The sequence below is a fragment of the Cryptomeria japonica genome, chromosome 11, assembly GCF_030272615.1.
Source record: "Cryptomeria japonica chromosome 11, Sugi_1.0, whole genome shotgun sequence".
In the NCBI taxonomy this organism is placed as follows: Eukaryota; Viridiplantae; Streptophyta; class Pinopsida; order Cupressales; family Cupressaceae; genus Cryptomeria; species Cryptomeria japonica.
In genome coordinates, this window is record NC_081415.1 from 350,349,895 (window position 1) to 350,364,921 (window position 15,027).

A 15,027-nucleotide genomic window follows, 5' to 3' on the forward strand; every position below is an offset into this window, starting at 1 on the left:
TCGGTGGGACCTTCAGTTGAAGGATGTGGAAATGTCTCTTCGCATAAATTGGTAGAAACAGGTCACATTAATCTTGAAAATAATCCATTGTGTCATAGTTCTGGGAAACCAAATGATCACACTTTGGGTTCGGTCTCACTTTCATCTTTACTGAAGTCATTTTCTAATAATGGGGGTATAGTGGATGGTAATCCCCCCATGAATGGAGTAGATAATCTATTGATGATAGATTGCTCTAAGATGCCAAATAGTCACACAAAGGGTAAGGACGACAATTTGTCTTCATGCACTCAAAATGAGGTTTTGGATTTTTCAAAGAATGTGAATTTAGATAAAAATGCAGTGGTTGATATGGAAACTATTAAATAGGTACCTGCCATAGGTTTTCCTAATCATGCTTCTTTAGTTTAGGAAATTAAGAATTTGGTGTCTAATAATTCCCCTCTGAATGTTGAAATTAATATGGCTAATGAATCTTCCTTAGGGAATAGTAATCCATCATAGGTTGTCCTTGTTATTATGCCAGATGAGAATCTGGTTCAGCAAGTAAATGATATTTTTAACAATCATGCACAACAAATGGATGAGGGTATTACTGATAGAGTTGTTTGTTCAATTGAGAATGATTTGGGGGGTATAAACTCGACCCTTCCAATTTCTGCATCTACTAATCCTTTTGCAATTTTGGCTACAACAGAGCTGGGTATTGAAGATAATCCATTTATCCTGGCTTCTCCAAAGTCATGAAAGAGTTTACCAATTATCCAAACAACTCCGGTTTTTTCACCATCGGTGGTTCTCCTAGGAGAGGTAGGCCTCCAAATAATCTTAAGACTCAAATGGAAATTGATACTGGTATTCAAAAGACTTTGTCCCTTTCCCCTGGTAGTGGGCAAGGGAGGCATTTGGTCTCTCTTGGTAGGCCTAAAAAAACATGCCTAACTCTTGTAAGTGTAAAAAGAAAGAGGAGTAAAAGATTTGTGACTAGTCCTCCTGTGACAAGATCAGGGGTTGTGAAATGTAATTTGCAAGGTTCCTTTGGGGAAAGAAAAAATTCTTTGATTAATGGGAGGAGGGGAGCTTCGGCCTCCCCTCGAGGACAATGAGAATTATTTCTTGGAATGTTAGGGGCTTAAATGCCCCTAACAAGAGACACTTAATTAAGTCCCAAATGGACTTAATTAAGTGTGATATTTTTATGTTGCAAGAAACAAAGTTGTCAAAGGAGTTTGCTGATTTGGTTTTTTCATCTTGGAGAAGGTGGAATTTTCTTTCTTCTCCGGCTTGTGGTGCTTCAGGGGGTTTGGCACTGCTTTGGAATAATTATAATATTGAGGTACAATTAGTGGCATCTGCTACAAATTGGATGTTGGCTTTAGTTATAAGCAAGATTTCGAAGGTTAAATTCTGGCTTTTTAACATTTATGCTCCGTCAAGAATTCAAGGGAAGAGTAAGTTATGGGGTGAATTAAAGAGGATTTCTTCTCCCTTAAAACATGGTTCCTTTATTATCTTCGGGGGTGATTTTAATGCTATCACTGATTTAGATGAGAAAAGAGGAGGTGTTTTCCCTAATAAAAGGATTATGGATGACTTTGGGGATTTCATTTTTGATATGAGCCTTTTTGATTGTAAGTCTCAGAATGGGGTTTTCACATGGACAAACATGAGAAGGGATTTTTCTCAAATTGCTAAGAGATTAGATCATTTTTTGTTATCTGAGAATTGGATTGATTCAGATTTTGAATTCTTTTCCTCTATTCTACCGATCTCGGGTTCTGATCATTTTCCAATTTCCCTTTCAATTATTGAGGATAGGAGTTATTTTAAGTCTCCATTTAAATTTGAGCCCATGTGGTTTAGGGATTCTTCCTTTTTGCCTCTTCTTATGAAATGGTGGAATTATGCTCCTTTTTGTTCTAGGTCTCGTATGTTTCAGATTGCTAAGAAGTTAAGTTATTTGAAATTGAATATTAGGGAATGGAATATCTCGCATTTTAAGAACATTTTACAGGAGAAACAAAGGATTCAAGATATGGTTGAGTGTCTTAATACTCATGTGCTTCAACATGGTATGGTGCCACAAGTTTTTGATGAATTGAAGTCACTAAAATTACAACTTGAGGAGGTGTTAGCTAGAGAGGAAATCTATTGGAGACAGAAACCTAGAGAGTTATGGCTTTCAGATGGTGACAGGAACACTAAATTTTTTCATTCTTCAACTAAGATTAAAAGATGTAAGAATAGGATATCTTGTATTCAATGTCAGAATGGGAATTTATTGACAGAGCCAAAGGACATTGCTTCAGAAAAATGGAAATCTCAGCAATGATATTATATCTAATATTCCTCCTTTAGTATCTTTGGAAGACAATAAGATGTTGATGTCTCCCTTTTCCTTAGAAGAAGTTAAGAGTGCTATCTTTGCCATGAATCCGGATAAAGCTCCGGGACCAGATGGTTTTACTCCTTTATTTTTTCAAAAATGTTGGGATTTTGTGGGAAATGATGTTTTATTGGCTCTCGAGGAAGCTAGGAGAAATAGGTCTATTTTAAATGAACTTAATACTACAATGATTGCAATTATTCCTAAAAAAGAGGATACTAAGACTTTTGCTGACTTCCACCCCATTGCTTTATGTAACACTTTGTATAAGATATTTATGAAGGCAATTTCCCTTAGGTTGGCAAAAATTCTACCTATGATCATTTCATTGGAGCAAGGTGGTTTTGTTCCCGGAAGGGAGATGATAGAGGGTGCAATTGTAGCACATGAGGTGCTTCATTCTATTTCCACCCAAAGAACCCTGGCCATGATACTTAAACTAGACATGATGAAGGCTTATGATAGAGTAGAGTGGGGGGCTTTATGTGCTGTTCTTGAGAAGTTAGGTTTTTCCAAGGCTTGGGTCAAATGGATTCGTGCATGTATTTCTTCTGCAAGATTCTCGATTTTAATTAATTGTTCTCCTTGTGGTTTTTTCACTTCCTCTAGGGGTTTGAGACAGGGAGATCCCCTTTCTCCCTTTTTGTTTATTCTCCTAGATGAAACCTTTAGTTGGGCTATTTGGGCTGCTAAAGTGGGGGGCTTTGGAAAGGTATAAGGATTCAGAATATTCCCCAGAGTATTTCTCATTGTCTCTTTGTAGATGATACTCTGTTATTTGGACATGCTTCGTTAGGTGAGGCAAAAGTGATTAAAGGAATAATACAAAATTATGCATCAAAGATTTTTTTTCTTAATACATCACAACTGGTTCAGCATAGGTTGCAATCCTTTTGGGGATTTGAGACTGGAAATCTTCCATGTACTTACATTGGGATTCCTTTCTTTGTTAAACAGGATAAGATTGGTTTTTGGGATAAGATTATTTCGGTCATTTCTAAAAGAATTCTCTCATGGAATCATAGATGGTTAACTTTGGCAGGTAAAATTGTTCTCATCAAGTCTATTTTGAATGCTGTTCCCATATATCTCATGTATGTTTTGAAGTCTCCAAAAGTAGCTATTGTTAGTTTACAGGATACTCTTAGAGATTTTCTTTGGAACAATAATAAAGATGCCAAGAAGAAACTCCCTTTAGTTGCATGGGATAAGGTATGTTTGCCTAAGGAACTTGGGGGAACAAGAATTCAGAGTCTCGAGAATTAGAATTTAGCCTTAGGTGCTAAGTTGGTTTGGAAATTATATGACAAGCCTAGCTCCTTATGGGCACAAATTATGTTTGCCAAATATTTAAATAATGGACCAAGAGAGTATATTTTTAAAGTCTCAAATTTGCCTTTGGGTTCTGCTATTTGGAATTTTCTTTGTAAATGTAGATCAGTTATTTTGCCTCATCTCTCATGGATTGTTCATAATGGTAGAAAGGTCAGATTCTGGGATGAAGTATGGAATGGACACACACCTTTGGTTAATATTAGGGATTGGTCTCCTCTGATCACCGTTCTTTCCTCCCTTTGGGGTGTTTTTGTAGCAGATTATTTTGAAATTGTGACTAGTGGTCCCCTTAAGCTAGCTAGATGGAAGTTGATTGATTTCTTAGATATTGATCAAAGCATGCAATTAGATTTTGAGAAGATTTTGGGGGATAGAATTTTTTTTCTTTCTGATTCCGAGGATGAACTTATTTGGACAAAGAATATTTATGGCAAGTACACTGTTAAAGATGGTTACAACTCTCTTATGGTTGCTAAAGATTTATCATCTTGGCCTTATAAGTTGTTTTGGCATTTGGCTTGTCTTCCTAAAGCTGTAGCCTTTGCTTGGTTGGCAGTTTAGGACAGAGTCCTTACAGGTATGAGACTAGACAGGCTTGGTATTACTGTTGTTTTCCCTTGTGTCCTTTGTAACAAAAATTTGGAATCTTCTTCACGCCTGTTCCTACATTGTGATTATGCTTATGAATGTTGGTAGTGGTTGTTTGAGAAGTTAAATATATCCTTTGTTATTGGTAAGGATCTCATTTCTCATTTTAGATCTTGGCCCTTTATGTTTGCCTCATCTTTTTATGCATGCCTTTGGATCATATCTCCGTCTATTGTGATTTGGAATGTCTAGCTAGAGAGAAACAACGGGATATTTAAAAAAACAAGGTCTCCTGTGTCTGAGGTTCTATTAAAAATTGAGTCTTCAATCTTTGAGGTTGCTTTGTCATTTATTTATAAGAATTTGGAAAATCTTACTTCTTTTTCGCACTGGGATAGTAGAGTTACTAGAGTTTGGAAGATGCTGTCAATTTTACCTTCTCATGGTTCAATTTTAAAAAAGAATGATGCAATAGGTAAGAGATGCTCTGCTAGATGGAAATATCCTCCGCAGGGGCACTTTAAACTGAATTTTGATGGGGCCTCTCGTGGTAACCCTGGGCCGGCTGGGATAGGCATGGTAATTTATAATCACAATGCAAATTTTATTCGAGCTAAGTGTCATGCTATTGGTTTTAAAACTAACAATTATGCAGAATTTCATGCTTTGTCTTTTGATTTGGATATGGCAATCTCTTTGGGAATTAAGGCCTTAATAATTGAAGGTGATTCTATGGTGATTATTCAATGTGTTATGAAAAAGAAATCAAATTGTTGGAATTTGTAGTATATACTTGATCCCATTTTACAAAAATTAGAATTGTTTGAATCTTTCTTGGTATCCCATTGTTACAGAGAAGTTAATAAGATTGCAGATTATTTGGCAAATTTAGCCATTGATAGCAATGCCAATCAGCGAGAGGTGGGTTTTGAGGAAATTCCTTCTAGGGTATGGGAAGGTTTGCAGCAATAGTTATGTGATTTTCTTGAGTAATGTTGATGTAAAATTTTATGATGATAATTATTCCTGCTTTCCCCTTTCATTTCAAGTATTCATGTTCCTTGTCTAGAGGAGAGTTTGAGCTCATGGTATTTGATACAATAGTGTTTTTCCAAATTTTTTTTTGATACTTTCTTTTTTGGCAGGAAGGTTTTTGGCTCATGGGATTTGGCACAGGGCTTTGGAAAATTTTGTCTTCTTCCATTGATAGCAGATGTGGAGTCTACATTTGAAAATATCCGATGGGTTTTTTTGACAAATTGTCATATGGGCTCTATGCAAAACTGATATTATATGTGTTGTGACCGCATTTTGTATGTGGTTTTGGGCGGGATGTATAAACTGATCCGTTAGATACTATAGGTTTATTTTATGAGCTGTGACCAGAGGTTTTCTTCCCAGGGTTCTTTCCTCTGGTATGCTCTTTGAATCCTGTGTAAAAATTAAAAAATATTAATAAAAAAGTTTAGTGGAATAATCCACTTTTATTGAAAAAAAAAATTATGTTATTTAAATTTTTATTTTATTTTATTTGAATGGTCTGAATCAAATCCCTATACAATTTTATTACCTATATTTTCAATTTTTTTTAAATTAAAATTTATATATATTTAAAAAAATCACATTATCAATATTTTTTATTTAAAATAGATATTTATTTTTTAAATATAATAAATTGTTAAAAAACTATAAAATCTATCATTTTGTTCATATAACACCAATTTGTTTTATCCAATTATATTGTAGATAGATGATTTCTAGTTTAAAATTATTATATCAACTTTATAAAAAATCAAGTTTATTCTGAAAACAAAAATAATAATTACTTTTGATTGGTGCAAAAGATCAATTAATTAGGCTTAAGTGAATACAATAGAAAGTTTAATAATAAAATATGAATGTTTTTTTAATAGATATTTACATTAATTAATTTTATGCATTTAAAATATAGAAAAATTAGAAAAATAATTTTGAGATGTAGAAATATAATATATATTTATTTTAATTATTTTGAATATTTGAAGATATTAAATGTTATTTATCATATTTTAAATAATTTAAAATATAATTAATAATCAATCAAATATATACATATAAATATTAGAGTTTATTTAATATCATAATTTAAAACTTTATATATTTATATAAAAAATTATTTGCACCACTGAAATAATACAAATCTTTATTTTAGAAATAATGGATTTAATGGATAAAAAATAATTCAAATTTCTATTACCTATTAAAAATAGACATCATTAGACAAGAAGATGATTATTGATATGAGACAATATAGAAAGAGATTATAGAGATTGCAAACACAAATGTCAAATTGAGAAGGAAGAAAAGATTCTCAATTTGGGATGAATATATTCAAAAGCAATGGTCCGAAGCTACAAAAGGAAACCCTGGTCCTGCTAGAGAATGATGCATAATTAGAGACTCAAGAGGCACATGCAGTTGGGCAGCTTCTAAATGCCTAGGTACTACAACACATAAAGAAGCAGTGATGGGAGCATTAGTAATAGGACTACAATTATGCAAGGCTAAAGGAATCAGGGATGTTGATATTGAAGGAGACTCAAAAATTGTTACTATGGCCATTGCCCATGGGGATACTCCTAATTGAAACTGAGAGATTGGATTGAAATTGCTAAAAATATTTTACCAGAAATTGGTGAGTACACAATTACACACATATATAGAAGTGCAAACAAAGCGGAAAATTTACCTTCCAACATAGGGGTGACTCGGCAAAAGGAAACAATTATGGGGAGCTACGTGACTGACTGGTTGAATCTTCAAAAATAAATTGCAAAGAGGATTGTGAGGCATGTGCTACTAAGGAATATACTCTCTAAATAGAAGGCTTATCACATTATAGATCAAGGCCTACATTCATGATATTTTGACATAATCCTGATGGTTGTTATGTAATAGGGGCATAGTCCCAATAGCTATGTATTATGATTTTTTTAGTAATAGATGGAGCTACCCCTATATTGGTAGCACTTACATATAAATAAATAAATAATAAATAAATTTAAAAATCACTATTTATTTGATTGAATAAGAAATCTATTAATGGAATAAGAGTATGCTTCAATTTTTTTGTAGACAAATATTTAAGATAATCTTACTTTAAAAATTTTAAAAAAGAAAAAACCATTTATATTTTATCATGTAAAAATAATTAAAATTAAAATTTGAAATTTAACATTTAAAAATTCCTATATTTGATAATATTTAATTTTTAATTCTTATTTCACAAATAATGAAATTACTATTAAAAATAAATTCAAATTTCTACCACCTATTAAAGTAGATATCATTATTTATTTGATTGAATAAGAAATCTAATAATATTGGTGAAATAAAATAATATTTTAATTTTTTTTTGTAAAACAACTATTTAAAATAATCTTACTTTTAAAAATTTAAAAACTTGTAAAAATTAAAAATCATTTATATTTTATCATGTAAAAATACTTTAAATAAATATTAAATTAAAATTATGTTTATAATATGCCGAAGGCATACCCTATATGAAGTTTTCAACTTATTTAAATCAATGGTTCAAAATGGACTAGAAGGATGCAAGACAATTGAATTGATCTCAATCGTATGTTTACATTAATATTAATTTAAAAAAAAATGCTAAAAAACTAAAAAATCCGTATTTTAAATTGATAAATCAGAAAAGTATTAATTTTTAAAAAATGATTAAAAACTAAAAAACATATTTAAATATAAGTAATTAGAAAAAAATGTGCACAAAAGAAAAAATCTACTATTTTATGCTTTTAATAATAATATCTTTTAATGGCATCTTCTTTTATTTGAATATTCCATATTTTTTTGAAGTTTCAAAAGTGGAAAAGACAAAACTATTAAAAAAAAATTAGCTATTTTTTCTACTTTTTAAAATGATCAATTTTTCATTGAGTGAAAATCTTATTTTAACTATTTATGTTTTTGAATGAAATTACAAATAGTGAATTATTAGAATTCATTTAATTTATAGTTATTTGTCTTATGAAAATTTTAATTATTGTACAATACTTATTTTTTGAATTAGAAATCTATCTTTTATTTATATCTACTTTTGATAAGAATATATTTTAATTTAATCTTCTTTTATTAGGATATTCTATCTTATTTTTTATTAAATTATTCTAATCATCATCTTCTTCTTTTAAGGTTTAATTTATATTAAGTTAAAACTTAATTTTAATTATTTTTGTCTTATGAAGTAACAAATAATAATTTTAAAAGATAATATAATTAATTAAATTTTAATTTATTGTAAAATATTTATCTTTAAATTTTTATTTTTATATCTCTCTCTAATTCATAAACACACACTGCTTGTTCCCCCCCCACCCCTCTCTCTCTCTCTCTCTCTCTCTCTCTCTCTCTCTCTCTCTCTCTCTCTCTCTCTCTCTCTTCTTGTATATATCTATCTCTCACTCCTCTTCCAATATGTCCATCTCCCCATATTTCTCTCCCTCTCCCTTCATATTTATTTGTTTGTCTATTGTTCTCTATATATCTATTTATCAATATTTGTATGTCTCTCCATCTCTCCATGTCTCCTTATATCTCTATATCTCTATCACTCTATCTCACCATTTATATATCTTTTTATCTCTCCATTTTCCTCTATAGACCTCTTTTATCTCTATATCTTTATATATGTGTCTCTCACTCTACATGTATTTATCTCTTTATATATTTTATCATCTTCCTCTATCACTCTATCTTCCTTTCTACCTCTATCTTTCTCTCCCCCCTCTATCTATATACATGCCTCCCTCTATATATCCATCTCTCTCTCCCTCTTTCTCTCTTTCCCTATCCCTCCTTTTAAACCTCTATATTCATATCTATTTTCCTCTTTATATCTATCTTTCCATATTTATTCTTTTCATATATCCATGTATCTCTATTTGTTTATCTCTCTATACTACAATCTCTCTCTATATATACTTATTTTTTGAGCTTCAACATCTATCTAATCCCATCTCTTCTCTCTCTACTTTTATCCATCTTTCTCTCCTCTTTCTTCATATTCATATTCATCTCATCTCCATCTCTATCTATATCTTTATATTATCTCTCTTTCTCTCTTTCTTTTCACCCCTCTACCTCTCTCTCCCTTTCACTTGATTGCAAAGATAACATGAGCCTATTGGTTATGGAACTTGATTATCTTCCTAATTGAAAAGTTTTGTTTTAGTTATAATTGGAACCTTGCAAGAGGATGAAAAAGTGGATTTGAAACTATCACTTCTCCATTGAGACCTTTGTTGCATAAGAAACAATATTTTCTAAATTTGGCCTACCAATTGATCTCATGTACTACGCAAATTTATGCAAAAAATGGACTAAATTTTGCCCTAATTGACCTTCCACACCTCTTCAGCATACCCATTGCACACTAAGGTGCAATTGGTAATATAAAATATTTTAAAAGTAGGGATCATTAAAATATTTCCTTAAATACATAAGATATAATTTTAAAATTAGATTATGTGGCATTTCAAGCATCCAAATTACAATTTTAAAAGTATTGTTATTAAATAGTTTTCGTTATGAAAAAATAAAAAACTTATCCTTTCATTTTAGATAAGTGTCAATAAAACTAGAATGTTGGATAATTACTCTAGTCATTAAAAAAACAATCAAATTTTAAAGAAATATTAATATTTTCCTTATAGCTTTGTTGACATATCAAAAAATATTCTTTATTTATGTTGTCTTTTCTATTTTGCATTCCTTGTAATGCCCACCAAAATACCCTAGAGAAATACAACCAACTAACATACAACTAGAGATAATAATTTTTTTTAAAAAAACATCTACTAACACAATAAAGTAAACTATCATTACATCAAAAGCATTAATTAACATCTACAAGATTATATAAAATATCTTTAACATCATAATTACGCAAGCGAAATACATCACAACATCTACCATTCCCTAGGGTGCTTCAACGCCATCACGTAAAAAACTCTAACCTATAAACACATCTCCATCAATGATACCATTCAAAATTCATTACATTCATCTCCTAATCAATTACTTTTCTTCTGAGCATGAGAATCATTATTCAACAAATGTGTATCCTATCATATCCCATTATCCATTTGATTCATTTTAAAACACCAAATCAAATGTTCCTAATCCCTTTACAAACCTTCTAACATGTCATGTTATCATGAATTATCAATTAGGCATAAACTAACACAATCTAGTTCATTTCCTTAAGTATACTCATAAATTGTACAGGCTACTCATTCTTATTCATATTCTAGAGATATCCATGAATTGAGAATAACATCATTTCCATTGAAACATTCATATAGTTTCTTCCAATCTAGAATTGCATCCACAATAAATATCCTTTTACAACATAGTCATTTACAATGGATTCAACAATCATGTTATGTAACAATACATTAAGATCTCAATCCACTACAATTCCTATTACATATGTTATCAAGATACTGTTACATATTATTCCTTTATAATTACACATTTCTCATGATACAAGATACATAATCTCAATTCCACTATATAGATTATACTCCATGAATCCATCTACATGAAGAGAAGATATGAATCTACATCCATGCACAAGAGAATCCAATGAAGAACATCCCAATGGAAGAAGGAATCAAACCACTTGACCATGTGGAACCATAAGGAACCACCCCCCATGCTAGGAGATGACACAAGATCCCACTCACCCTCTAGATCTAGGCTGACACCTAGCTACCAAAGGCATGAAACAACTCCATGACCATAATCATGACATAATCCACCATACAAGACATCCAGAGGCACCAAAATACAAGCATAAGGAACTAGGATCAACATGTAGGGTAGAGTGTCATCACATGCTATTAGAGGATATCCTAGAACTCTGTCTTGACATCTATGATATACATGTGGAACCATCTCAATCTTTGAGGATTCAAGGGAGTTCAGTTTATCTGGTTACCAGATCTTCCCATATCTCACTCCAGTTTACTCCAGCCATGAGAAGGGGCATCATCGCAACACATTTCTTATCTTACTTAGACGAGTTACTACTACCCAACCTACCTAAGATTAGTTATTATATTATCACTTGATTCATATAATAAACCTCCAATGAGTTATCTAGACGGTCTAGACCCCAACTCCAACCAACAAGGAATCTTAGCAGTCTATTCCTTGTAACCTTGACATACTCATGGAAGCCCACTCTCCCTAATCATGCATCTAGACCTTAGGATAACAACATACTCAAATACAAGAACAAGGGCTCTTAGATGCATCATAACCTAGATAACCAAGGTTATACATCAAATAATAATCTCCAAGAACATGAACACCATATGCCAATATCACAACCTTACAAAGGAAACCAATAATCCTTAAACATCAAGAATCTCATTATAAAAAAATATTCAACATGAGCCCAAAGAATATCAACAAGGCATTTCTCATCTTGCTCAGTCCAATAGTGAAATCAATCATCTCAAATCAATAAATCAAGCCTAAAACATCAGAGGGATGGACTCATTCACGACAATGCACAAGCATGATAGTCTAAATATTAAACAATAACCAAAATCAAGAATAAAATCTCAATGAATACATTAAATATATATTTTTGCACAGACACGAAGAATACACTCTTTTCAAATCAAATTGCATAAGAAGAATTTAAAATCCCCAACTTGGAAAATAGAAGTTATGGAATGCAAAATTGCTGCAGAAGCGACGAGCTAAATCTTCAATCCACCAACAAAAATCACAACCTCAAGCAAATCCAAGCCAAGCTTCAAAAGCCAAATGAATAATTCTCAAAAAATTCTCCTGCCAAGCCACACACACAACTTCTCCAACCAATCAAAATAATCTAAAATATAATATCTCATGCCAACCATGCCAAATATTGAGGTAGAACTATATAAAATAATATTATTTAACTTACCAAAATATCTCAACCAATAATAAAATAGGGTAGGTAAGGTAAATAATTAAATAATAGATAAATAATTAAACCAAAATAATATATTTCTTATCAACCATATGAAAAATTAAAACAATAATAATATAAAATAATATTATTACAATCTCCAAAATCACAGCCAACAATGGGAGGGGTAGGTGAGATAAATAATAAATAAATAAAATAATAAACAAATAATTAAATGTACGGATACATATAAATGCTTCAACCAATAATAATTTTAACTCAATGCCATTAATATCTCCCACATACATATAAAATATAATAGTAAATAAATAATATTTCATGCATAATTATAAATGGCAAATATTATGTTCCACAAAATAACATCAATAATAATAACCTTCAATAATTAAATCGGCAATTATATTTAAATATTGATACTGTGTATGGTGAAAAGTGATAATGGAAACAACAATAGTGAAAGACTAAATGAATTCAACCACAAAACTCTATCCTAACAACAACAAAGATCCACCATAATATATGAAGATTACCTAAGACAATGTAAATCAACAAAATCAGAAAGATTATACCATCACATGTCCACTAGGGTTTGAATCTTCATTCTTCCTATCTCCATTGATCTTGCTTGATATATTTGCTCTTAGATTTTATGTGTGCACAAGAGCTCAACAAAGAATGGAAATGTGGTTGATAGCTTGATCACATATGAGAGTTTTAAAGCGTAGTTGAGGGTTTGATAATGAGAGAAGCATCCTCTTATATAGAAGACACTGTAAGAAATGGAGGGATAAGATTAAGAGGTGTAAAAGATAAATGGTTTGCTAGAATTAGAGGGTAGGTAGAAGAAATAAGAAAATAATGAGAGGGTAGGTGGTGTAGGAATTAAGAGATGAATGACATGTGTCATTGGTAGAAAAGATTAATGAATTAATTAAATAAATAAAGATTTATTTAATTAATAGAGGAAGGGGGATCAAGTAAATAAATAAAGTATTTATTTAATTTAGGAAAGAGACAATTTAAATAAATAAGTATTTATTTAAATGAGGAAAGACTTAGAAAAGGATAAATGAATTAATTAAATAAATAAAGATTTATTTAATTAATAGAAGACTTAGGATAAAATAATTAAATACATAAAAAATATTTATTTAATTAGACAAGACAATTTTAGGTGTCTACATTTTGCCCCTCTTTGAGACAATGCCGCTTGTCGCGCTGGCTCAAAGAAGATAAGATAAATTGATAAAAAGTTGCCCCAAGATGGGAATGATATGCCCCCTCGAGAGATTGGATGAAAATGTCTAAAAATATTGCAGACAATCTCTCGATAAGAAAGAAAGGCAAGAAAGGACTGACCAGATAGGATAGAGTGACAGAGTCACAAGATAAAGAAGACTGACTTGGGAGACGAGGGCTACGATACTTTATAAGATAGACTATGAGTGAAAACATCCTCATTGTCATCCACACACCTAAGAGATCAGAGTGTAGAGGGAGAAGAGAGTAGTTAGTAGTGATGACATTGGTGCACAGATTTGATTGTGTTCGCCGATATCAGAGGCCAACATATGCAGGAGATCCAGTGAGTACCACAAAACCTCCTTGTACCTTGTTGTATTAATTGTTTCCATAAATGCATGTTAGGTAGGTCAATAAATCCACATTAGGTGTCACAAAAATGTCAAGAAGGTCAAAAGATGGGAAGGCACGTCTGCATCGGTGCCAGGCATGTCTTGTTAGGCTAGGCGCGTATGTGTCGAGTTGAAACGTGTCTATGGTTTCAAAGGAATCTATGACAAATGCGAGCACATTTGTGAAATGCAGGCGCATTTATGTCTTCAAGGTCAAATCGACAGTTCTGTGATAAACATACATTGTCGATTGGATAAGCTGTTGAGAGGATACACTCAAGCAGGTCCTCTAGGGAAGACTAGGATAATAGATAGGACTAGGATTGGCAATTTTGTGATAGAAATTATGGTGCCAATCAGGAAAAACTACTCAAGAGGATACACTCAAGTAGAGGCCCTAGGATAGGATAAAGCGAGGCACTTTGTGATGAATAGGGAGTACCATAGAAATTGACAGTTCTGTGATAGAACATACGTTGTCAATTGGATTAGGCTAAAATTGACAATTCTATGATAGAACATACATTGTCAATTTGATTAGGCTGAAATTGACAATTCAATGATAGAACATATGTTGTCAATTGGATAAGCTACTCAAGAGGATACACTCAAGTAGGTGCCCTAAAAGATAAGATAAAAGAAGCACTTTATGATGAACATGGAGTACTACTAGGCTAGATGCCATATGATAGATATAAGCACTAGGATAAAAAACAACACTTTGTGATGAACAGGGATTACTACTAGGATAGAGTGCCATATGATAGATATAAGCACTAGGATAAAAAAAAGTAGCACTCTATGATGAACAGGGAGTAAAACTAGGATTGACATAGTTGACTTGCTTGGCTACAAGAGGACCTACCTATGTTGGAGTCATAGGAGAGATTCCCTTCGACTTAGGGGTTATGAGTAGAGCTGACATTTGAGGATAGAGTAGCAGTGGAGGCCATGGGCTTGTGATACATTATGTATGCCTGAGTTTTGAGTGAACATGGGGTTATTGATTGCATTAGCTAAGAGAAAGCACTCAAAGACATGTACTTTTCATTTTTCTATGGGTGAGATGACAGTCACCTTAGAGGATGTGT